This window comes from Oryctolagus cuniculus, chromosome 1 (assembly GCF_964237555.1).
Source record: "Oryctolagus cuniculus chromosome 1, mOryCun1.1, whole genome shotgun sequence".
Classification (NCBI taxonomy): domain Eukaryota; kingdom Metazoa; phylum Chordata; class Mammalia; order Lagomorpha; family Leporidae; genus Oryctolagus; species Oryctolagus cuniculus.
In genome coordinates, this window is record NC_091432.1 from 144,854,867 (window position 1) to 144,881,872 (window position 27,006).

At 40.4% G+C, this 27,006-nt stretch overlaps 1 protein-coding gene across 1 annotated transcript in view; it reads left to right on the plus strand.

Annotated features, from left to right (window-relative positions):
- The window catches only part of LOC100341232 (spermatogenesis-associated protein 31D4), a 75,460-nt gene that overhangs the window by 42,827 nt on the left and 5,627 nt on the right, over nt 1-27,006 (plus strand). The window lies entirely within an intron of this gene.

Below are 27,006 nucleotides of genomic sequence, written 5' to 3' on the forward strand. Positions count from 1 at the left end.
CTATTTCTCTCATTTTACTTCTATACTTCTGTTTCTCTTATCCCCGAGGCTTCCCGGCGCCCTGCACCGCAGCGGCTTCCCGGCTCTGCGCGGCTTCAGCCCGCGCTTCTCTCATCTGCGCGGCTTCCTGGCTTCGCGAGCGCTCCACAGTCTCCGCCTTTTGCACCCACCCCGCAGCCTCCTCCACGCTAGCCCCGCGCTTCCTATCTACTTGCGCCCCGTGCGCTCTCTCCGCTCGTGCCCCGCACACTCTCTCTGTGCTCGGCGGCTTCCGCGAATCACGGCCTAGCTCACGTTTCTGCTACTGGTTAGTTTTCAGTCTAAGTTCCCTGGGCTAACCTGACGAATTCCAACCTAGCTTACGTCTCCACTTCTGGTTTGGCTTCCCATCTTTTGCTCCCCGGGCTGACTTGATGAATTCCAACCTAGCTTACGTCTCCGCTTCGGCCTACCCCCGTGGCTTCATTTTCCCTAGCTTATATTTTTCTCTACCCAGTATTTTTCCTAACTTTCTTCCAACAATATTTCTCTCTCATTTTTCCTGGCTTCTCCCCACAGTCCATATCCGAGTCTGTTTCTTCTAGCTTTCACTTTCACTTTCAATCTTAGCTTTCTCCTAGCTTCTCCCCTCGGTCCATATCTGAGTCAATATTTCTTCTAGCTTTCACTTTCGCTTTCAACCTTAGATTTCTCCTAGCTTCTCCCCGCAGTCCGTATCCGAGTCTATGTTTCTTCTAGCTTTCACTTTCACTTTCAACCTTAGCTTTCTCCTAGCTTCTTCCGGCACTTTTTCCGTCCGGCTTTTCCCTAGGCTCTCCCTAGGCTCTCTCCGGTATTTTCCCACTTCTTCCCGCTTCTTCCCTCCTAGGTTTCATACCGAGTCACGGCACCATTATGTCGCTTCCCCATTCGCGGAGGAACGACAGTAGGAATCTAAATTACTGCAGCCACTGTGGAAAACAGTGTGGAAATTTATTTAAAAACTATAAATAGACCTGCTGTATGATCCAGAAATCCCACTACTGGATATATACCTAAAACACTTGAACAAATTGTGTCAAAGAGATACCTGCATCCCTTGTTAATAGCAGAACTGTTCACAATAGCCAAAATTTGGAATCAACCAAGGTGTGCATCATCAGATGAGTAAAGACAATGTGGTATATATACACAATATGGTAGAGATACAAAATGTGGTATATATAGACAATGGAATATTATTCAACTATAAAAATGATGAAATTTTACCATTTGCAGCAAAATGGATGCAACTAGAGGACATCATGTTGATTGAAATAAGCTGGACCCAGAAAGACAAATACATCATGTTCTCCCTTGTATGTGGAAGCTAAAATTAAAAAATAAACAAAAAAGAAATATCTGTGTATATCAGTATTGCTACACATGTAGTTTTGTAAAACTTTGTTTTATACCTTTATCAAACCAATGGTTAAGAATGCTATACTACTATAATGATCTGTGTGATCATTCATTTTTCCATTCAATTATTATTTATAGTTTTCTATATTGCCACTAAACTAGGGTATTTTTGCTTTTTGCTCATTAAACTTCTTGTTCTGTGAAGTATTAAGACTTTTTACCGTAATGTAACTTTAAAATGTAAATTTAAAATATGTTATCTGAAAAACTAAACAAAAAAGAAAGGGAGAAGAAAGGAGGGTAGGAAAATAGGGAGGAGGGAGAAAGGGAATATCATTGTGTTCTTGCAATTGTATCTTCAAAGTACATTGACTATGTTAAGACTAATTAAAATTAAACATTAAAAGAAAGACAGGGAGATAACTCCAATCCATTGTTTCATACCCCAATTTCTTGCAACAGCATGGGAGGGTTCAGGCCAACACCAGAAGGCTGAAACCCAATTCAGGTCTCTACATGCAGGTGGCTCTCTACTTGCTCATCACTTGCTGCCTCTCAAGGCATGCATTGGCAGAAAGCTGGAATTGTAAGCAGAGTCAAGATTTTTACCTAAGCTCTTTAATATTGAATGAGTGTGGGTGTTCCAGGAAGCATCTTAACAATTTGACAAATGCTCATCCCTGTTCTCTTTCTGTTTATTTCACTTATAGATAGTTGGAAACTAGAGGGGTCCCCAATACCAGCAGGATTGCAGCATCTTATTGCGTGTGATCATACACTAGTTTGAGAACACAATTAGTAGTTGCTACATGTGGTGGCAGTTCTCTGTACTGTAGGCCTGAGCGTTCACTTTAAAAAAAGATTATTTATTTGAAAAGCAGAGAAACAGAGAGGGAGAGACAGAGAGAGAGAAAAAGATCTTATATTCACAGGTTCATTCCTTAAATGACCATAATGCCCAGGGCTGAGCCAGGCTGAAGCCAAGAGCCTGGTACTGCATCTGGGTCTCCAACATGGGTGACTCCACTGCTCTCCCAGGCACATCAGCAGGGAGCTGGATTGGAAGTGGAGCAGTCAGAGCTCTAACCCATGCTCCAATATCAGATGCTGGCATCAAAGGTAGCAGCTTAATGGGCTGTGGCACGACAGCAGCCCCTCACTTTATTGATATTTATTTAATTAAATTGTCTTGGGAATAGCAAACACAAGGGAAGAATTGGTCTCAGTAGTGTTTGCTTTCACATAACCTAATCAAACATAGGATGCCTCATGCCTCATTCTGTTGCACTGTTTCCTTTTTGTTTTCCTAAAAAGATTCACTAACCTTCTGCCAATATGATGTGTGTTGGGGAAATCAGTTTCAGAATTGTTATTCTAGGAATTGCTTTTAGCAGCTGAAACTTCACCACTTCGTTAAGCCCTCCCCTGCCATCTGCTCAGTTCCAAAACTGCAGAAAAGGTTGAGAGGAACTACTAAAATTACGAAGAACGGAGCCTACTATGGAAATTCTATGGCATGAAATCTGTCATTTGTATAGGCATCACAAGATCATGCTCTTAAGATCAGCAAGGTGTGAGGTCTTCAATGGCAGCCCTTTTGTGAACAAACCATTTTTCACCAAAATCATCTGAACCAACCTCAAAATTCATGCTTGCAAACCAAGCTGATCCCCTCCTCTTGGGTCAATCATGTAAGAGAGAATTTAAGGAAACTCATGGCAGTTTTGGAGATTTACTATTGTCTTTCTCCAGGGTGCTCATAAAAGTGACTTACACAATGCTGGGGGCATACTGGGTATTTTTCCTTAGGTCTAATTCTTTTTTTTAATCTTTCTTTTTTATATTTATTTATTTTTATTTAGTAAATATAAATTTCCAAAGTACAGTTTATGGATTACAATGGCTCCCCCCCCCATAATTTCCCTCCCACTCGCACCCCTCCCATCTCCCGCTCCCTCTCCCATTCCATTCACATTAAGATTCATTTTCAATTATCTTATATACACTTAGATCTAATTCTTAGACTGTTCCCATTTCTGTGATCGAACTCACAGTCTTATGCCCCTGCTTTTATGCCCTTATTGCTTCATCTTGGGCTCAAATCTTTAGTGTATTTAGGACTCAAGTTTATTTTATTATCATTTCAGCCCTTGCAAAGGCTTTCATAGGCCTCTGAGACTTCATTCCACGTCAAATATTAACTCTTCTTTCCTTTCTCTGGACCTCCCTCCCTCCCTTTCTCTCTTCCTTCATTCCTTCAATAAGTTGAATTTTGATAGTTGCTAATGCTAGTCTGAAGTTAAAAGTTCTTAGCAATCTCCAGAAGCAGAAATTGAAGTGGAAATTCTTAGGCAAGCAATGTAGCATGAGAGTGCTGTAAAGGTAGGAGGGAAAGAGAACAGGTAGAAGATAGGCAATGGTGATTTCATAGAAAAACTTTGGAGAGTGGATTGTAGCATGTCCCCCTGCCCTCACCATGCAAGAGGGCTTGGCTGATGCCAGTGATTTGTTGTGGTCCACCCTTGGCAGGGGATGGGTGGAAACTAATGTCAACTCAAGCTTCTACAGACAAAGTGTCTCCTATCAGGTAAGGGCAGTTTTTCTGGGAATGCTTGATGTATGAACCAATAGCAGGCAACACCCACGCCATCTAGGGGATGAGTGCATTAGAATGACATGGGGCTCTGGATGGGACTCCAGCAACATCTGCACCATGACACCTGGGGTTTACCCTCGGATCTAAAGGAGCTGTGTAGATACAGATAATCGTGGAGCAATGTGGAGGTGGAGAGGTAGAGCTGGTCACAAGGGTACTAAAGATGAGCATGCAAAGCAGCCTGGAGTGGAGGCATGAAGTAAAAATTAGGTGGGGGTGTTTCTCCAGGAAAATGTCTACAAGGGAATATCTCATAAATTGAGTCCTAAAGGTGAAACACATTATGGAGGAAAGTAAGGAAGCTTCAGGCAGAGTCCAAGTACAAACGTTAGTGGACAGGAAGTACGAATATTAGTGGACAGGGCTGTATGATGACTTTTCCAGTTACCCTGAGAATGTTTATTTTCCAGGGCTCCTTCCTCCATAAAAATATGTTGAAAATTGTTTTATGAGTGGTTCAATATGAATATGAATTTTATATTTTATTCTTTAGGTTTTGACACAGATTAAAGCATTTTCTAAATTTTTTCTAAATTGGCTTCTAAAAGCACCATAGGCTCCCTCTACTGTGACTAGTGTGCCCATTGAATAAATTGATCTCATTAATGGAGTATGAAGTATGTGGCCATTTCTGTCCTTTCTTTGCTGCTGCCATCTTTTGCCTGCCTGGATTCCAACTACTCTCATTATCTTCTCCCAAGACCATGCTCTATGAGCCTGTATTATATTGTCCAAAATTTGTGTCCACCTGAATCCTCAGAATGTGACCTTACTTAGAAATAGGGCCTTAGCAGATGTAACTAGTTAAGTTTAGGTGGGCTTCCTGGACTATGTTAGGCCCCAAACCCTAAGATTTTGTTCTTAGAAGAAGAGGAAAAAACACAAAAGGAACAGAGACAAGAGCAGTAGTGGAGAAATGCAACCATTAGCCATGGTACGGCAAAGTTTACTGGTAATCATCAGATGGAAACCAAACACTTCACACTCCAGCAGTTCTGAATACACAAAGTCGTCTTCTTACAAGTTCCTACTTTCACGAATGGGGCCAATTTATTATTTGGAATTTAGCAGACATTGAACAGGGTCTTCTTGGAGAGCATGGATCTGCTGACATTTTGACATTGGATTTCAATCCTCTAGGATTGTGAGAAAATAAGTATCTGTGGTCGTAATCCAGCTGGTTTGTGGAACTTTGTCACAGCAAACATAGGAATTAATATAGGCTGTCTGCAAAATGTCTTGTCTGAATCAAAAGTGCCCTTGGTTTTGGCTATCTGTACACAGTTGGGCTGAAACTCCTAAAGTCCTTACCCATCATTTTCTGTGCTTGTCCCCCACTTTTCAGCACTGACTTTTCATCTCTTAGTACCAAAGAGCAAGCAGAGGAATGTACAGACCTCAGATGTTGCTAAGGTGGCTTTGACCCCACCAGAAGTTTCCTTCCTCCATTGCATGATGCTTGCTATCAACAGTGCTGTATGCTAGAAGGAAATGAAGCAGCATTTTCAAGATTGTAAGGAAAGATATTTGCTTTCGAGGACAGAAAGGAGAGAGGAAGCTAGGTGTACTTATTTTTTGGTATTTTTCTTGTATTTTCTGTTCAGAAAGAATAGCCACCAATAAAACCAGGCTTTTCCTGTTTTCTAGCTGTTTATTTTTTATTTGAAGGACAGAGCTAAAGAGCGAGAGCGAGAGCGAGAGCGAGGGAGAGAGAAGGAAGGAAAGAGAGAGAGAGAGAGAGAGAGAAATCTTCCAACCACTGGTTCAGTCCCTAAATGGCCACAATGGCCAGGCCAAATCCAGGGGGCAAGAAGCTTCATTTGGGTCTCACACGAGGGTGCAATGGCCTAAAGACTTGGACCATCTTCCTCTGCTTTCTCAAGCACATCGGCAGGGAGCTAGATTGGAAGTAGAGCGGCTAGGACTTGAACTGGCACCATCTGAGATGCCTGTATTGCAGTCATTGGCTTAACCTGTTACGCTATAATGCTGGCCCCTAGTTATTTATTAACAAAAAAAATTGCCATACTGTGAAATGCGTGGAAATGTGAGGGGGATATGCTGCAATATCCTATAAAATATGTGCTACATAAGGGGAAGGACCATTTGTTTCCATTCTCAGTGTGCACCATGTGTGCACCTGGAATATCATAATCTTTCATTAGTAAATGAATTCATATGCTATGCACTGACTAGCAAGGTAATTTAGCTCAGGTCAGTCACTGGCCAGATTTCCCTTGCTGCATCACGTGCCCATATCCGAAGTTGTACCTTATGAACGGGTGAGTGATTTTGTAGGTGGGATGTGTGAATGAATAGTTACTCTCTAAGTAGTATGTCCAAACATGTCCTCAAGATCATATACTCTCCACTTAGATACAGTAAGGATACATAAATCTCAGTGCAAAGGCAAAATTTGACATTGCAAAAACATTAATAAAACACTCCATTTATTTCCGATGGAGATTAATTTTAACACTATAGTATTGTATCTACTATAAACTAGGACTATGCTAAGTACTGTCTATACAATATACCATTTAATCATTATAACTAGAAAATGAAATATAGATAATTTAATTTGCCCATAACTATCAGAGCTGGGATTCAGATATTTTACTCCAAGTGTAAAAACATTTTGTCAATGAATTTCAAGTTTTAGTGAATGTAAAATCATCTAGGGGAGTTTGATAAAAACATAGATGCTTAGTTTTCACTTCTAGAGAATCAATTAGTGTAAGGTGGACTCAGGAATCTATCAGGTGACTTGGATGCGAATGGTCCATGGTCCACACTTGTTGAAGCTCTGCTCTATAATACTAGATGTGAAATTCACAGTGAAAGTTATTTTGTATATAATATCTGTCATTCAACAGCATTGTCCCTTTATGAGTATCTGGCTGTTTCAGCACTATTTATTGTTCTGACTCTTCTTTCCTTACCCCTTGCAGATTCACTTTTGTTACTATGTCCAAGTTCTGGACATGACTCCTTTATTTTGTTTTCTCTGGATAATTCTTATCATTAAACATATTTTGAGAACTTACGCTGTGGCTCAAAGGGTAAGAAACATTAGAAAACACCATGATTCATATTATGAGTGGACATAGACATAACATTTAGAGATGAACATTTAGAAAGCAATGCTCAACACCTTCAGGATCCCATGTTTATCTTTTTTTCTATTTTTTTTTAAATTTTTTGACAGGCAGAGTGGACAGTGAGAGAGAGAGACAGAGAGAAAGGTCTTCCTTTGCCGTTGGTTCACCCTCCAATGGCCGCCGCGGCTGGTGCGCTGTGGCCAGCGCACCGCGCTGATCCGATGGCAGGAGCCAGGTGCTTCTCCTGGTCTCCCATGGGGTGCAGGGCCCAAGCACTTGGGCCATCCTCCACTGCACTCCCTGGCCACAGCAGAGAGCTGGCCTGGAAGAGGGGCAACCGGGACAGAATCTGGCGCCCAGACCGGGACTAGAACCCAGTGTGCCGGCGCCGCAAGGCGGAGGATTAGCCTAGTGAGCCGCGGCACCGGCCAGGATCCCATGTTTAAACATACTTATATGGGCTACAATATTTTTAGAAATCTGTGCACAGTTCAGTAACACCCAGAAATCACTATGTTTCCTTTTCCTTTTTATCTCTTTCCTTTACTTAAACTTCTTTTGCAAATAAGCAGTAAGCATTTTGAAAAACAAGTCATATTTTATGAAGAACATCTTATACAAATGCCATTAGAAAAGATAAAAGAAAGACAAAATATAGACATAGTAGTATTTACCTTTCAGGAGTTCTGCTTTTTCCCAGCAATTTGCTATGGTCTTAAATAGGGGGCCTGTTGTACATTTAATTTGATAGTCTAATCTTAAAAACGGGAAAAAAGATTATATTTATGCACTGTGACCTGAGGCTTCTGTTTAAATATGCTTGATGCCAACAAGGTAATTTTGACAAGCTCTTAAACATCTGTTTTATAATATTTTATGAAACAGGCTTAAAAAGAGTATTTGTGATGAATCACTGATGAGGAAACTAAAGCCCAGAGATGTGAAATTATTTAGTTAAAACTGAAGGAAATTGTATAAACAACCCAAGGTCCCGCTGGATTACTGTGCAGTGAGTTCTGAGGCTGGAGGCAGTTTCCCAGCTGGATTCACAGGAAAAGCAAACGCTTTCCATTAGAATGGTTCAGGCTTGTGATACCCAAGTTTCCATTTATATCTGAAGTCCCAGATAGTCAAGGGCTGACCCAGCTGCTCATAGTAAAAGTGTGTGGGCTAAATGAAGGGTTGCTGTCCAAATGATTACAGCATAGCTGTGTCAAACTCTGAACAATAGTATGTCAACAGCCCAGGAAGAGTGAGTTTTTGTTTGTTTCTCCCCGTATAAGGTGTGCAGTGGCCCCAGATGGGCTGTGCTGTGTAGCATATTTTCTTTCTCCCTCAGTGAAATGCCCAACATACTAAGAGTTGAAAGAATTTCAGTTGTTCTATAGCCTGTCACATGGTTCTTGGTACCTCAATTGGTAATATTAATTAATAGTCACAGAGGGAAGCAAATGGGTTTGCAGACCTAAGAAGCAACCCACAGTCACTGTGATAATGGGAGAAATGCACAGGCTTTCTTCCTCTGCAGAGTCTAGTTTCTCCATCTTTGGAGTATAATTCACTGAGATTTTCCTCCAGCAGTGTGATCTGCTGACTTTATTTGTGCTTTCTCTGTTGTAGTCCGGTCATATTTAACTGTTACATTCAAAGTAAAGGTCATTATGTTAATTGTTGATTGAGGTTGATGTTTTTCTGGGCAGTCATTCTCCCTGCTTGTTGGGTGGACAGTCCTGGAGAAAGGATGAAGTATGCCTTTGAAAAGGTGGTAGAGACCAGGAGTCCCTGAGTCCCGTATATCCTCCATTGTTGCCTGGAAATATTTCTCTTCTTCTTATCACTTCCCCACACCTCTATTTTGTACCTCCCACTAATTGTCATTCAGTCCCACTTGGGAGTCCTGTTCTTACTTCAAATTCATCATGTCCTCATCATTTCACCTCAGACCACAATTTCCATTCCATTTCGAGTAATTTCCATTTCACACACCCTGAGTCACAGTGGTGTCAGGTGGCTTGCTATTTATTCCATGCTACAGCAATCTCTTCAACCCTTTTTACTTTTTAACATTCTGCTTCCTACATGGAATGCCTCCTCTCACTATTTTGCCCAATGAAGCTCCACTTAACCTTGAAGAGTTCACATATTTCCACAGAAGTTTTCTCCAGCTCCTCAAGGAAGTGTTAATTTTCCTTCCTTTTCTAGCACTTTAAATTTCCTTATCTAGAATATGTGTTATGTTGTAATTACTTATTTACCCATCCATCTTTCTCGTAGACTGTGTGCTTAGGATGACATTTGGATCTCTATATTTCAGTGTCTAGCACAGTACATAATAATAAAATTTTAGAAATGTTTGCTGAGTGAACTTTAGGCTTTGGTAACTTTATTAAATCGTTGGCATTAAATAAAAAAAACAGATTAGTTTATGTAACTCCAGATATTCATTCATTCATTGATCTATTTCTTTAGGTAAATACATATCTAGCCACTATTATGTACTAATCATGACACATGGAAATTAATATTTTAGTAAAACAATTATATAATGAAAAGAAGATTTGAAAGATGTCGAGAATGAGAGGCATTTGAGGCAGGTGGTGATGATGGGGCTGAGTGCTGCTGCTGATAAGGAATTATCTTGGGAAAAAAGGGAATGAAGAGCCTTCTCAAAGGCCCTGGGGTGGGAGGGAGATAGTCAGACAAGGTCCTGAAAGATAGGATGTGTGTCTGGAGCAGAGAGAGCACGTGGACGTGTGATTGGAAGAAAAAGGCTGTGCCTCAGAACATCTACATATTCCCAGGCCCTTTTAAGGAACTTTTATCCCAGATACAGTGGAAACATAGTGAAAACTGAGTGATTGTAGAGGATATGGTGTATTTTGTGGGGACCTGTACTGGCCAAATGATAATTTGCTCCCTTACTGTGTTTTGTTTTGCCTATGTAAGCTTCATATAGGAACTATGTCTTACGTTTCCTAGAGTTCCTGGTACCTGGTATTAAGTAATAAATAGAGTAGGTAGCTATGAGATGTGTACTACTTCATTCATTACAGGTTCCTGAGAATGAGAATTTATGTAAATGCACTTAGACAGAAACTGAGTTAACCAAATCTATTGGGTGGCTTAAAATGAGATATCAAGTTTGTTAAAATAGTGAGAAATGTATAAGGTAAATGGACCGCTGGTGAACCACTAGAATCTGAATGGATGAAGGTTGTTTCATAAGTGTTGGGAAGCTAATTGCCAGGATTAATTTTAGATAAGCCTGCATCCCTTGTTCAATAAAGTTTTATCACTCATGATATTTGAAGTTTTATGTTACAGAATCATTAGTAGGCCTTAAAAAGTTGTTTGGTCTTTAAAAGTCCTTTTTGCAAATTTAAACTCAATGGAATCTTAAAGATACATTTGTCAAGGGACATCTCTGGAACATTTTGATGGGCTCCAGATATTAAGGAAATACACATACTTGAGTTTGAGCATAGGCATCTTTGATGTGGAAGTGAAGCTTTGCAGGTGGCCAGTCCCTCAGTTTTGCCTCTGCACTAACTCCACCAGAAATGAATATTATTTTATGAATATTTGTGGTAACGGTGCCACTACCCATCACTGAAACTGTCTGGATTTTGTTTCACAATAATAAAGAGAGTTTTTTTCTCCTTCATCTCTTTGGCTTTGTGAAATTTAATGTTATCAGGAGGAAAGTGTGATAACGTCGGGAGATGAGTCACTCTGTTCTATCAGCTGAGCTGGTGGAGCTGTCTTCTGGAAGCCTTTGTGTTCCAGTAGCCTTCTCACATCAACTTTCAGAAGCAAGGTCTTATTGTAAGGCTGCGATTTCCTTAAAACTTCAGTGCAGCCAGTATTAAAATAGTGTCTCCTGAGCATCCCTAAACATTTTTAGAGTTCTATTTTTGTCCCTCTGCTCAATTAATTTGCTAGTGGTTCAAGAGGAAATGAAGCCAGAGTGCTGTTTAGGACATCTGCCATTCTATGAGTGCTGTGTATCCCGCTTCCCATGTTGGATCACTCTCTCCCTTTTTAATTCTATCAGTTAGTTAGTATTAGCAGACACTAGTCTTGTTTATGTGATCCCTTTGATTCTTAGACCTTTCAGTGTGATCAATTGTGAACTGAAATTGATCACTTGGACTAGTGAGATGGCATTGGTACATACCACCTTGATGGGATTGTATTGGAATCCCCGGCACATTTCTAACTCTACCATTTGGGGCAAGTCCGATTGAGCATGTCCCAAACTGTACCTCTCCTCCCTCTCTTATTCCCACTCTTACATGTAACAGGGATCCCTTTTCAGTTAAATTTAAACACATAAGAATAATTGTGTGTTAATTACAGAGTTCAACCAATAGTATTAAGTAGAACAAAAAAAATACTAAAAGGGATAAAGTATTAAATTGTACATCAACAGTCAGGACAAGGGCTGATCAAGTCACCATTTCTCATAGTGTCCATTTCACTTCAACAGGTTTCCTTTTTGGTGCTTGGTTAGTTGTCACCAGTCAGGGAGAACATATGATATTTTTCCCTTTGGGACTGGCTTAGTTCACTCAGCATGATGTTTTCCAGATTCCTCCATTTTGTTGCAAATGACTGGATTTCATTGTTTTCGACGCTGATTAGTATTCTATAGAGTACATGTCCCATAATGTCTTTATCCAGTCTACTGTTGATGGGCATTTAGGTTGATTCCAGGCCTTAGCTATTGTGAATTGAGCGGCAATAAACATTAAGGTGCAGACCGCTTTTTTGTTTGCCAATTTAGTTTCCTTTTGGTAAATTCCAAGGAGTGGGATGGCTGGGTTGTATGGTAGGGTTATATCCAGGTTTCTGAGGAATCTCCAGACTGACTTCCATAGTGGCTTGACCAGTTTGCATTCCCACCAACAGTGGGTTAGTGTCCCTTTTTCCCCACATCCTCGCCAGCATCTGTTGTTGGTAGATTTCTGTATGTGAGCCATTCTAACCGGGGTGAGGTAAAACCTCATTGTGGTTTTGATTTGCATTTCACTGATTCCTAGTGATCCTGAATATTTTTTCATGTGCCTGTTGGCCATTGGATTTCCTCTTTTGAAAAATGTCTATTGAGGTCCTTGGCCCATCTCTTAAGTGGGTTGTTTGTTTTGATGTTGTGGAGTTTCTTGATCTCTTTGTAGATTCTGGTTATTAACCCTTTATCTGTTGCATAGTTTGCAAATATTTTTTCCCATTCTGTCAGTTGCCTCTTCACATTCCTAACTGTTTCTTTTGCAGTACAGAAACTTCTCAATTTGATGCAATCCCCAGTAGAAAGAACAGGCCATCAAAGAAGGAGGTACCTTTCTCTGAAGGGAGGAGAGAACTTCCACTTTGACTATGACCTTGTCTAAATAAGATTGAAGTCAGCGAACTCAAAAGGCTTCCATAGCCTTGGCAACTCATGACTAGAGCCTAGGGAGATTATTGACACCATAAACAAGAGTGTCAAATTGTTAAGTCAACAACAGGAGTCACTGTGTACTTTTTCCTCATGTAGGATTGCTGTCTTTAATGTGTTATTCAATGTGAATTAATGTTATAACTAGTACTCAAACGGTATTTTACACATTATGTTCTATGTGGGTGCAAATTGATAAGATCTTTACTTAATATATACTAAATCGATCTTCTCTATATAAAGATAATTGAAAATGAATCTTGATGTGAATGCAAGAGGAGAGGGAGTGGGAGATGGGAGGGTTGTGGGTGGGAGGGAAGTTATGGGGGGGAGCCATTGCAATCCATAAACTGCACTTTGGAAATTTATATTTACTAAATAAAAGTTTTAATAATAAAAGAGGAAATGAATGTGAAGGAGAGTGCTTTTTGAGGTTTTGGGGTTAGAGTGGTTTTTGCAGACTATTCCATGATAATTGGCAAAATTAAGATCTCCATGCATGTCAAGAGCATATTTGTACTGCACACCAAATGGCAGACTTTTCTTATTTCCTCTCAGTAACTTCTCCACTCTGTGTTGTAGACTTCCACAACATAGTTTGCAAACTCATTCATTGTACCTGTTTGAAAGAATTGGTAACTAGGGCATGCTTTGTATTGAAATATTTTTAATATCAGTAAAACAGTTTCATTAGTAAGTGTAACTACTTTATTTCCTCACACATTTCATAAGAGATGTTATAGATCTTATTTGGAAATTCAATAGGTTAAAGAATCACCATCCAGGAAGAAGCATCTAATTATTTCAGCCACCACACTAGCCAGAGACTGATCTGTCCAATTTTTACTTCTTCCTCTGAGAGTTGCTCATCTCAGATCTGGTGAATGTCTAATGGAGTATAAGCCAGTAGTCAGCAAATCACAGGTCAAATCTGGCCAGCAGCCTTTTTCTGTAAATAGATCTTTATCAGACTTAGCTGTGTCATTTGTGTAAGTGCTGTCCATGCTGCTTTTGTTTTACCACAGTAGAGTTAGGTAGTTGCAGCTAAGACCATATGGCCTACAGAGCAAAAACCACCTTCTCTCTGTCCCTCTACAGAAAATTTTGCTACTCCTGGTCTATGATACATTTCTATATGACCTTTGGCCATTGATTAGCCTTGAACTCCCTGAATGAATTATATCTATCAGCTTTGCCCCACCCCCTAACCTTAGAGATTAAAGGAAATTTTCAACCGTTAGAAACCAGGCAAGGCATAATATATCTTATAGGGACAAATTTGGATTGATTTTTGACAATATCTTGACAAGGCAAACTCTGACCTTGATGTGCTACAGAGTAGCTTCAGTTCTCATTCCCACAGTATAAGCATGAGAAGAGATCATTGCAGGTTTTGCTTCCATGATAAATTTTCTTTTTTTAATAAATTGTATTTATTTGCATTATATTTGTAAGGCAGAGATGAGAGAGAGAGAGAGAGAGAGCAAATGAGTGATAATGTTTTATCTTCTTGCTCACTCCCTAAATGCCCATAACAGCCAGAGCTGGGCCAGGCTGAAGCCAGGAGCATGGAACTCAGTCTGTATCTCCCACATGGTGGCAGAGTCTCAAGTACTTGAGTGGTCATCTGCTACCTCCCAAGGCACACATTTTCAGGAAGCTGGAATTGGAAGCAAATTTGAGATGTGAACTCTTCATATGGGATGTGAACATCCCAAGCAGTATGTTAACCACTGTGCCAAATGCCCACAAACAACCCCTACCCCCTGAGATAATTTTTAGACTAATGATTTCCCAAAAGTATTTACAAGGATTCCCTTGTGTCAGGAGCTTGGTACAAAGACCAAGGAATAGCTAAGCCAGCATGCTTGAGATAGTTGTAATCTCCACTCATTTCAGCAGGCACATTCTATTTTACAATTTGGTACTAAATGAAAAGGGAGGCATTTGGGAAGCAAATGTAACCTGTACTTTGTATTCTTTGTGTCTTTTTTGTTGGACTGCTCTTGGTTGACTTTCCCTACATATGTAAATATGGGGAATCCCTGGAATCTAACTTTGTTTTTAAAAATTCACATGTCAAATTCCTTGTTTGATCGTTGGAAAGGGTTCAGAAGAAATAATCTTGGCTAGTTTCCTAACATACAAACCAGAGTGCAAATATGGAACAAAGTTTCTCACCACTCTGATCCCTGCCCACCTGTCTCCTGTCAGAACTCACTAATAGATCACTGTATTCTCTCAGACAAAGCCTCAGGATCCTTCTAAACATATTCCATGTAGCCACCAATTAGTCAGAATTGGAACATGAGATGGAATCCTGCCTCCAAATCTGGCTTTCCATATTTCTAAATGGGACAGTCTCCCCCCACCCCAACACACTTTAATTTCTTCCTCTTCTGCATTGATAAGACCCAGGTCTTGAAGGCGGAACTGGGAGACCTGGAAGGCCGAAGCATTCTCAGCACAATCTAGAGCACTGACACAAGTGTAAGGAGACCAGATTGAGTACAGCAGGGTGCGCACTGGGAAGTCACAGGGAAGAAGCCTGAAAAAGGAGCGGGGAGCCAGGTAACGCCCAGCACCAGCACCCAGGTCAAGATGACATTGGAGGAACTGGCTCATGTAATTATGGAAGGCACTGGCAGGTCCAAAATCTGCAGTGCAGGCTGGCAATCCCAACAGGCTTTGATGATGCAGTTTGGAATCTAAAGGTAAAAGTCCTTCCTCTTCAAGGGAGCTCAGTCTTTTCTTTTAAATCCCCTACTGATTGGATGTGGCCTATCACATTATGGAGGATAATGTGCTTTATAAAAAAATTCTTGACTTACACTGTAAACACAGTTAAAAAGTACCTTCACAGCAACATCTAGACTGGTTGATGGCCAACCAAACACCTGCATCTCACAGCCTAGCTAAATTGACAGCATAAAATTTGAGAGGCAGAGTTATAGACAGAGAGGGGAACAGAGAAATGTCTTCCATCCTCTGATTCACTCTCCAGATGGCCTCAATGACAAGAGCTGAGCCAATCCAAAGCCAGGAGCAAGGAGTTTCTTCCAGGCCTCCCACCTTAGTGTAGGGGCCCAAGTACTTGGGCCACCCTCCACTGCTTTTCCAGGCCATTAGCAGGAAACTGGATTGGAAGAAGAGCAGCTAGGATGTGAAGTGATGCACATATGGGATGCTAGCACCATAGGTGGATGCTTAGACTACTATCCCACAGCATAAAATTGATCATGACAGTGTAGGTGATTTTACAATGGAAGACAGGCTAGTGTTTTTAAATATTATGTATTTAAATTTTCACTTAAAGCTATGATTTTATAGGAATTGCTAATTAGAAGAAATGTAATTTTTTTATTTTTTATTTTTTATTTTTTAACTTTTATTTAATGAATATAAATTTCCAAAGTACGACTTATGGACTACAATGGCTTCCCCCCCATAACGTCCCTCCCACCCCCAACCCTCCCCTTTCCCATGCCCTCTCCCCTTCCATTCACATCAAGATTCATTTTCAATTCTCTTTATATACAGATCAGTTTAGCATACATTAAGTAAAGATTTCAACAGTTTGCTCCCACATAGAAAAACATAAAGTGAAAAATACTGTTTGAGTACTAGTTATAGCATTAAATCTCAATGTACAGCACACTAAGGACAAACATACTACATGAGGAGTAAGTGCACAGTGACTCCTGTTGTTGACTTAACAAATTGACACTCTTGTTTATGGCATCAGTAATAACCCTATGCTCTTGTCATGAGCTGCCAAGGCTATGGAAGCCTCCTGAGTTCACTGACTCTGATCATATTTAGACAAGGCCATGGTCAAAGTGGAAGTTCTCTCCTCCCTTCAGAGAAAGGTACCTCCTTCTTTGATGACCCGTTCTTTCCACTGGGATCTCACTTGCAGAGATCTTTCATTTAGTTTTTTTTTTTTTTCCCCCAGAGTGTCTTGGCTTTCCATGCCTGAAATACTCTCATGGGCTTTTCAGCCGGATCCACATGCCTTAAGGGCTGATTCTGAGGCCAGAGTGCTGTTTAGGACATCCGCCATTCTATGGGTCTGCTGTGTATCTCACTTCCCATGTTGGATCGTTCTCTCCCTTTTTTATTCTATCAGTTAGTATTTGCAGACACTATTCTTGTTTATGTGATCCCTTTGGTTCTTAGTCCTATCATTATGATCAATTGTGAACAGAAATTGATCACTGGGACTAATGAGATGGCATTGGTACATGCCACCTTGATGGGATTGAATTGGAATCCCCTGGTATGTTTCTAACTCTACCGTTTGAGGTAAGTCAGCTTGAGCATGTCCCGAATTGCACATCTCTTCCCTCTCTTATTCCCACTCTTATATTTAACAGCAATCACTTTTCAGTTAAGTTTCAGCACTTAAGAAGAATTGCATACTGACTACAGTATTCAACCAAAAGTATTAAGTAGAAAAAAACAAAAAACACTAAGAGGGATAACATATTAAGCTGCTCATCAACAGTCAGGGTGAGGGCTGATCAAGTCACCGTTTCTCATAGTGTTCATTTCACTTTAACAGGTTTCCTTTTTGGTGCTCAGCTAGCTGTCACCCATCAGGGAGAACAAGTGGCACTTGTCCCTCTGGGATTGGCCCATTTCACTCAGCACAGAAATGTAATTTTTTTAGTAAAGCTAAGTTGATTTAAATAAAATTATTAAGTAAATATTGGATATAAATGGCATGTGGATATGGTTTTGAAAAGAACTGAAATGATTAAGAGTAAAGAAGCAGAATGATAAGTGATACAGTTGACTCCTGTAACAATCCTGAAATTTCACGACACAAAGTGGTTTAAGAAGATTACTTGTGATAACCTGAACGTAAGTCATGAGTAGAAAACAATTCACCAACCAATAATAAATGTGAAAATATTCTGCTTGCTATACTAATAAAATAACCCCATTCATACACACTTTTAAAAATAATTTCTGAAAGCAATTTGTCCAAGCTGTTATTCCTTTTTATCTTTAATTGCTTATGGCATTTTTTCAAATAAAAGTTTTAAATTTTATATAATTGAAGCAGTGAGTCTTTTGCTATATAATTTCTTTAAATAATTTTATGTTTGGGAAGTCATTCTGATTTTAAAAATATTTATTTTCATCTACTTGAAATACAGAATGACACAGAGAGACAGATGTCCTTTATCTGCTGTTTCAGTCTTCAAACAGCCAGGGCCATGCCAGGATGAACCTGGGAGACTGGAACTCAATACAGGCCTTCCAAATGTGTGGCAGGGACCCCAGTACTTGAGCCATAATCTGTTGCCTCCCAGGATGCATTAGTAGGAAGTCACATCAAAAGCAGAATAGTCAGGATGTGAACCAGTACTCTGATATGAGATGAAGACTTCCCAAGTGCCATACCCCCATTCTTGGTTTTTAAGTCACAGATCAAATCTCATGTTTGGGTGGGCATTTGAAAAGGATATTTTTATTTATTTCAAATAATTTTACACCTGAAATTTCAAATATTTGTATTTGAAAGGCAGAGATGAGAGAGAGAGTGAGAGAGAATTTCCATTTGCTGGTTCACCTTTAGATGTCTGCAATAGACAGTGCTGGGCCAGGCTATAGATAGCAGCTGAGAATTCAATCCAAGTCTCCCAAATCCAAAACTTATATGAGATGCAGCTTTCTCAAGCAGTGTCTGAACTGCTGCACCAAATGCCTACCCTGGAAGGGATGGTTTTAAAATATTTACATTTTTGATGGATTTTGGATTTATTTTGTTAATGATTGTGGATGGGGCTAATAAATTTTATTTCTCTTAAATTCCTACCCAGTCATTCCTATACAATTTAATAAGTAATTCTTGATTTCTGGTGATGTAACTTTCATTTTCCAGAAATTCTTATGTGAACCTATTCTATATTCTATATCTGTATTTTTTCCCAGTGGTGCCTTATTTTAATTACCAAACCTTTATAATAATATACTTAAATATTTTCTTTGGTCTAAGCTTATTACTTGTATTTTCCATTTAGAATTTTTTCATAAATTCCTCTTTTTTCTTACTTAAAACTGCAAAATATTATTAGATTCTCCAAAATTTACATAAAATTTTCACTATTTCAATTGTGAAGTTTATTCAGGCAAAAACTGTATGTTGCAAAACTGCATTAGATAAAATTTGAGACATGCTGAGTAACCTTGCCTTGGTACAAGGTGATTTATGGCCCTGAAGGGAAGAAGTCCTATATTATGTCTCAATTATGCTAAAAAAGCTGACAATGAGTTTGCAAGCTCCCTGAGAGAAAACACACATACACATGCCTATTAAGGAAGGAAATAATTGGGAAATGGTTTCAGTTTCAAATTTGTGAAGATGAGAAAGCAAGACTAGATTTCTCGGTCACATTAGAAGATTGTCCAGTCACTTCCAGTCCTGAGTGTGGCAGACCTCTTACCTCCTCATGCTTGTATTAGTTCTTTGTGAATAGCAAGAACAAAAATTTTGTCTGCTCTCCAGCAAAACTTTAATTGCAGAAAATAATTTAGAAGAAAATCAAAGTAATTTTCCAGATTTTTTAAAAAGATTTATCTATTTGAGAGGCAGAGTTACAGAGAGAGGGAGAGACACGGAAAGAGGTCTTCCACCTGCTAGTTAACTCCCCAAATGGCTGCAACAGCCGGAACTGTGCTGATCCAAAGCCAGGAGCTTCTTGCGGGTCTCCCACATGGGTGCAGTAGCCCAAGCATGTGGGCCATCTTCCACTGCTTTCCCAGGTGCATTATCAGGGAGCTGGATCAGAAGTGGTGCAGCTGGGACTCTAACCAGCATCCATATGTGATGCCAACCATCGCAGGTGGAGGATTAACCTACTATATATACAACAGCGCCAATCCCCCAGATTATGTTTTTACATTTTATTTTTAATTGTGTTTTTGTTTTCAAAGAGAAATGAAAGCCTCAATTTGCTAAACTGCTCAGGTTTCCTTTTCATAAAACTACCCTAGCAAGTTAACCACAAACAACTTCCTAAAGTGTACTTTTTATAAGAAACTGTAGTCCCTGAAATTTGTCTTGAACATGCTTTTCCTTCAGACCTCTTACAGGACTCTGGAGTTTCCATAGCTCAGTGCCAAGAACACAGCTAGGGAATTAGGCCCAGCTTAACAGATGCCTCCTGTTAGTCCAGCTCAAAGTTGTTGTGCTCTTAATGGCTTAGGAGAGTCACTTGAATACCTTGATTCTGATGTGGGCAATGAATTTATTAATTTTTAATCCATGTCCTTGCTTTCTGCAGAGATAGAAATACTAAGCCCAGTCTTTTTGGTATTGTATGCTACAAGGTAGATTTTTTGTCAGTGAGGGAATAAACATACACTCATGCTTGAGTGTGGACTGCCCTGCAGAGAAAAACACATAACTTTGTGGCCTAAAAAGTTTCTTATAAAGTAGGGGGAAATGAAAAACTGAAAGCAGTATCTGTAATTGGGAATATCTGTCTGAGAATAGGAGAGAAAAGAGTAGAAAATCTCCATCTGAAATCCAAAAATATGGGAGCAGTACCTCTAGGTGAGGTACAGGGGGAAAAAGAGTGATCTCTCCTGCTTCCCATCACTTTTTATGTTGTATGCACTCTGGTCCCAGAGGCAGCAGATGCAACATGGGAAGGTGGGCATTTTGACTGACAAGTAGGAGGGTACATGGTGCAATAGGCCATGGCTTCTGACTTCTACTCTGCAGACCTAACTAGCTGCATGCCTGTCCCATATCATTTGCCTCACAGAGATTTCTGACCCTTAATCTTAAGCGTATACTGAAGGATGAAATTCAGTCTTCTGTATGTACTTCCTGCTGATCAGAGTTGTTCTCCTTGCCTACCCTGGCTTCAGAAACCTCTACCTATCTCATCTAACACATCTGTTTCACAAGCCAGAGGGTTTCATTATTCAGTACCAATGACTACGGCCTCTGCATGGTCATCATTACTCTGAGAAGCTATTGAATTATGAAACAAACAAGTTTTTCAATCAGGCTGAGCATAATTGAAAAGATAAATTGAAGGTGGAATCCCATTTAACAAAGGAAAAGTATATTTTATTGTTTTCCAAATAGATGGTACTGATAGATGATTATCTCATGAAGCCTGGGCATAAAGATTTGTAATTTTTTATAGTGAAATGGTAGTGCTGTTAGAGTAGATGTGACAGCCTATTCATCCCTACACATGCTCCTCATTGCTCCATCTGTATATATTCTAAGGCTAGCAGGTTGTCCATAACTACCTTAGAGCATCCAGACTTGGTACCAGACAGTACCTGCTGTACTTGAGTACTTGAGTAAAAGTAGGTCTGAAATAAAGGCTAGGTTGCCCCAAGCAATAGACAGATTTTTAAAAATGGCTTCATGAGGTATATAACAGGATTGTCTACTATGATGATAGAAAAACTCATTGAGGAATTTTTCTGCCAGTAGCAGTTTCCTGAGAGTATCAGAAAAAGAGGTAGGTTAAATATGTCTACCATAAAGAACAACAGTTTTGACATGACAAAAGCAAAGACTTTACTTACCTTTTTGCTTTTTGAAAAGATATTTGGGGTATTCAATTAGTTTTCAAGAGTAGGCAAACTTCTTCTGTATATCTGGGTAGATTCAAGAGGTAAAGATTTAGTAATTCTTTTTTTTTAAACTTTTATTTAATGCATATAATTTTCCAAAGTACGACTTATGGATTACAATGGCTTCCCCCCCATACCGTCCCTCCCACCCACAACCCTCCCCTTTCCCACTCCCTCTCCCCTTCCATTCACATCAAGATTCATTTTCGATTATCTTAATATACAGAAGATCAGCTTAGTATACATTAAGTATGGATTTCAACAGTTTGCTCCCACACAGAAACATAAAGTGAAAGATAATAGATGATTTTTTTTAAATGATGATGAAATCAGATCAGACCTATTGTCATGTTTAATCCCAGTGAGAGTCAAGTTGGGAATTGATAATTTCTTTTCTTTTTTTTTTTTTTTTTACAGAGGATCAGTTTAGTATGCATTAAGTAAGGATTTCAACAGTTTGCACCCCCATAGAAAGATTTAGTAATTCTTAATAAATGTACCCAGTTTAGAATTCCCTGTCACTTAACGGTAGTAGGAGGGCTCAGTAGCACCTAGTAAGTCCCTCCTATTTACCCAGCTTAGAATTCCCTGTCACTTAACGGTAGTAGGAGGGCTCAGTAGCACCTAGTAAGTCCCTCCTATTTATGCTATAATGGGTCAGAGGAAGAGCCTTCTCTCCAAGTTTTTAATAAGACTAAGTCTCCTGGGGAAACAGGCTGTGAATAATTTTGGGATTTGGCATTGGAAAAATTTTGTTGTCATACTCCATAAGAGCCTTTTGTAACTTAGCTAGATTAATAATATATCTTTTTTTAAATTTTCTTTGACAGGCAGAGTGGACAGTGAGAGACAGAGAGACAGAGAGAAAGGTCTTCCTTTTCCATTGGTTCACCCTCCAATGGCCACTGCAGCTGGCATGCTGCGGCCTTTGCACCGCGCTGATCCGAAGGCAGGAGCCAGGTGCTTCTCCTGGTCTCCCATGGGGTGCAGGGCCCAAGCACTTGGGCCATCCTCCACTGCCTTCCCGGGCCACAGCAGAGAGCTGGACTGGAAGAGGGGCAACTGGGACAGAATCCGGTGCCCCAACCGGGACTAGAACCTGGTGTGCTGGTACTGCAGGTGGAGGATTAGCCTAGTGAGCCGTGGCGCCAGCCAATAATATATCTTATCTTGAGTTTCTGAATCAAAGAGGATCTCAGAAGTGAGGAAATGTCTTCCATATAGCATTTCAAATGGTTAAGCTTTAAAACAGCCTTAGCTGCCATTGTTATCCTGAGGAGGGCAATAGGCAATCATTTAAGCCATGTTCCTAAGGTTTCTTGGCAAAACTCAGCCAGAATATTCTTTTTTTTTAAAACTTTTATTTAATGAATATAAATTTCCAAAGTACAGCTTATGGATTACAATGGCTTCCCCCCCCATAACTTCCCTCCTACCCTCAACCCTCCCCTTTCCCTCTCCCTCCCCCCTTCCATTCACATCAACATTCATTTTCAATTCTCTTTATATACAGAAGATCAGTTTAGCATACATTAAGATTTCAACAGTTTGCACCCACATAGAAACACAAAGTGAAAAATACTGTTTGAGTACTAGTTATAGCATTAAATCACAATGTACAGCACATTAAGGACAGAGATCCTACATGAGGAGTAAATGCACAGTGACTCCTGTTGTTGACTTAACAAATTGACACTCTTGTTTATGGCATCAGTAATCACCCTAGGCTCTTGTCATGAGTTGCCAAGGCTATGGAAGCCTTTTGAGTTCCCCAACTCTGATCATATGTAGACAAGGTTGTAGTCAAAGTGGAAGTTCTCTCCTCCCTTCAGAGAAAGGTACCTCCTTCTTTTCTTAAGATTATGATGATCCTTTTCGATTTTACCTGATGAGTAAGGTATCCAAGAGGCATGGAGATAATGAGACCCCTAAATCTGTAGCTACCTGCTGAATACTTTTAGCCACAAATAAGGGGCGACTGTCATACTGCAGTGGCCCTGGAAGGCCAAAGCAAGTAACTATTTCCTTTAACATGGCTTTGGACACTTCTTGTGCCTATTCTATTTTAATTGGAAAAACTTCTATCCATCTTGTGGAAGTACCTATAAAGATCAGTAGATATTTGTAATTATTTGCTGAAGGCATGTTAGTGGAGTCTATCTGCCAGTCTTCACCTGGATACTTTCTCTCCTTGGAATAGGGTTAGTAAGGAGGGTGGCTTGATATGACCACCAGAGTTCATTGGGAAACAGATGGTATAGGAACACATTACTTCATTATAACAGCATGCAGTCCTTTCCCTCCAGATATCCAAGAAACTATTTACATCAGGTCTCCTCTCTCCAAATGGGCAAAGTCGTACACTTCCTTAATAATTTCCCATTGGGAAGCCCTTGGGAGCATTCCTGGCTTCCCACATCTAAGTCACTCTTCTGCCCTGGCAGGATGTCCCCTGGACTGAGTCTGAGCTTGCTACATGTTAGTTTGTAGCTATTGCTGTCCTATGAATGTGCTGTTTGCACTGTTTTCCATGTTGTAGTATCCTTTTTGCTTCAATCTTATCTCTATTGTCAAACACTCAAAATGCTATTTTTACCAATTTCCTCATGGAGTTTGAGCTCCCATAGCCAGTTTTTGAAAATGTACCTTAAGGAATAAGTTCATAGTAATGGGCACTGTACTATACACAGCTCAAAAGTCTCTGTAGAACCTGAAAAGACAAAAGTAGACATGGCTCTCTGTGAGCCCAGTTATGCTTAAGCATCCAACTTAAATGCCTTGTGTTAGAGAACTGGCATCCCCGAGTCTCCTTTTTATATCCCAAGATTGCTTTCTCTGTTCCAGGCCAGTTGGTGGCTCTCCTGCAGGTTGATTTAAATCCTGAGTATTTTATCATCACCCAATGCTCCTTAAATTTTCCTAACCACAATACTTAGTATAACTGGCAAACTAGAGGGCACTGACACCACTTAGGTGCTAGTCCACCTAGTGGTAATTATGTATATGCTTGGGACATTTTCCCAGCAACCACTACCACCACAGAGATTTGGACCTCTAGGGGCATTGTACCTCATGCCTGGAGGCTGAGTTCCAGGGTGATAGAAACCAGTATAAAGCTAACACCAGCCATCAGGGTTTTGCTTAAACCCTCCTGAAGCTCCAGTGCCCTGAACATCTTTAGGGGCTTACACTGCCACACCAAGGGTATGCAAACCACAGGGGGACTTTAACCCCATATCTGGAGTCTATGCCTCAGGACAGTGCCAGCATCCAAGTAAATGCAGATGCTAGTGCTGGGAAAACTCAGCATTTGTATTTCTCAAAACTGGACTTCACAATGTATCTACTAACAGGTCCCATCTGGCTAACAGAAGTCATGTTCATTTACCAGGAAACAAAACCAGTTGCATTTTAATCTTGCATTCCTCATGGCTACTAGTTGTCCCAGAATAGAGAGCTTGCAATGTCTCTCAAGTCCTAAATACATGGTGAGTGGTCTGGCTGCCCCCTAAACATGGCTAACATTGGCCCACTCTTCCTGGAAATGTAGGGATGCAAGGGAGGGCCTTACTTCTAATAGGGAAGGAAGTTTTGGCCTCTTGGTGTCCAGATGTATCAACTAGATAGTAGAAATGGCTGTTCATCCTTCCCTCTTCCAAAGACATCAAGTAACAGAGTTGGGCCATAGGCATCCATTCAAAGGCTTCACAGTTTAAGAAAGACAGGAGTAATTAGGAGGCACTTCAGAGCACAGCTGTCATGACAAGATCTGAGTAAATGCATAGGAAAATGGGTGGGGGTAGGTGGGTGGATTTGGAGTGATTTAAACCTGACAACAGAAGCCTGAATAAATTGTTACAAGAAGTGTATTTTAGACATTTGTAGGGTGCTTATATAGAGCACACCTTCTAAACCATCTCCTGCCCACTCCCACATTGGCAAGGCACTGTAAGATCACTTTTACTTGGTTCACAAAAGTGATCAGGATGGGGACTGGCACTGTGGCATAGCAGGTAAAGCCAAAGCATGCAGTGCCAGCATCCCATATGAGCATCGGTTTGAATCCCAGTTGCTCTTCTTCTGATCCAGCTCTCTGCTATGGCCTGGGAAAGGAGTGGAGGATGGCCCAGGTCCTTGGGCCCCTGCACCTGCACCTGCATGGGAGGCCTTGAGGGGCCTCTTGGCTCCTGGCTTCGGATTTCCCCAGCTCCAGCTGTGGCAGCCATCTGGGGAGTGAACTGGCTGATGGAAGACTTCTCTCTCTGCCTCTGCCTCTCTGTAACTTTGCCTTTCAAATAAATAAATAAATCTTAAAAAATGAAAAAAAAAGTAATCAGGACAGTCTGCAAAGATTAGATTCTATTCCAATAACCTGACTCTCCTAAGTCCCAGTCTGCCACCAAGGACTGAGGGGATCAATTGTTTAGCGCACTGTTACCCTTCCTTGGTTTGAAGGAGTCACACATCTATTGATCTTGAGGCCCAGCTTATCTGTACTTTAGATAGAGTTAGAAGTGGCCTTAAAACAACAAATTGAAGCTTAAAATAAAGTTTGAAAAGATTTTAGTTTTAAAAATTCTGGGTTGATTAGTCAAAGGATTATTTGTATATAGAGCATGTCTCAAAAGTCTTCATTCAGGGCTGGTGCTGTGGTGTAGCAGGTTAAGCCTTCGCCTGTGGTGCCAGCATCCCACATGGGTGCTGGTTTGTGTCCCAGCTGCTCCTCCTCCCATCCAGCTCTCTGCTAATGGCCTGGGAAATCAGTGAAAGATGGCCCAAGTGCTTGGTCCCCTGTACCCACATAGGAGACCTAGAAGAAGCCCCATGCTCCTGGATTTCAGTAGACCCAGCTCTGGCTGTTGTGTCCATGTGGTGAGTTAACCAGTGGGTACAAGACCCCTCTCTGTCTCTTCCTTTCTCTCTGTAACTCTGCCTCTGAAGCAAATATATAAATAAATGTCTTCATACAGTTTAAGCTATACTAACCAGAAAAATAAGTGCTAAATATAGCCCAACATTGCTTGAAGTCATTATATATATTTATTTTACACTTATGTGTTTTGTGCCTGTTGAATTATGAGCCCCTCTGAAGACAGTAAAGGCTGAAACAAACAAAATAGTACTTAGCATTCATAAGACTAAACAAGTAAAATGAACCTAAATTTTTAATCTGGGTTGGTGTAAGGCAAAAGCAGTATAGCAGGTGGATTCGGTGATATATGTGATCTTAAGAGTATACATGTCTGTGTACAAGCAAATATTCAGACTTTCAAGGCTGTGGAATTGGTGAGCTTTAAGTCAAGGGCACCTAATAGTAAAATGGACTCAGGTCACATGTGAATTATAGATAGAAGTTTGACATAGGATAGGGGAAAGCATGGAGTTTGAAGATAGAGTTAAAGGGCTGGGCAAGCAGATCTGCTGGGCTCTAGGTAGGGGTGGGGCTGTGGGCACATCATGATGTCATCCTCTCTAGTCTCAGACTCCCTTTGTGACTCATAATCTGTGATGCAGAGCTGGAACTATATAGTCAAGGGCTTGAACCCTCAACCCTCAGTTGCCTCTCAGCAGCACTGCGATTCAGATAATGGAGTACGTCCTCTCATTTCTGAAGAGCCATTCTGAGCTGTGGCTGAGCTTCAGCTCGATTTTTATTGATAGCAGCCTCAACTACACTCTTATTAGTGGGTTGCGGTTGATCTTTTTGTACCTGAGCTACCTGGTATTAAAGCTACTTTTCACAACCATCTGGAAAAAGAAGACCACCGAAAAGGTAAGGAACTATGGGTGAACTCCAAGAAGGATGTTGATGTTGCTGT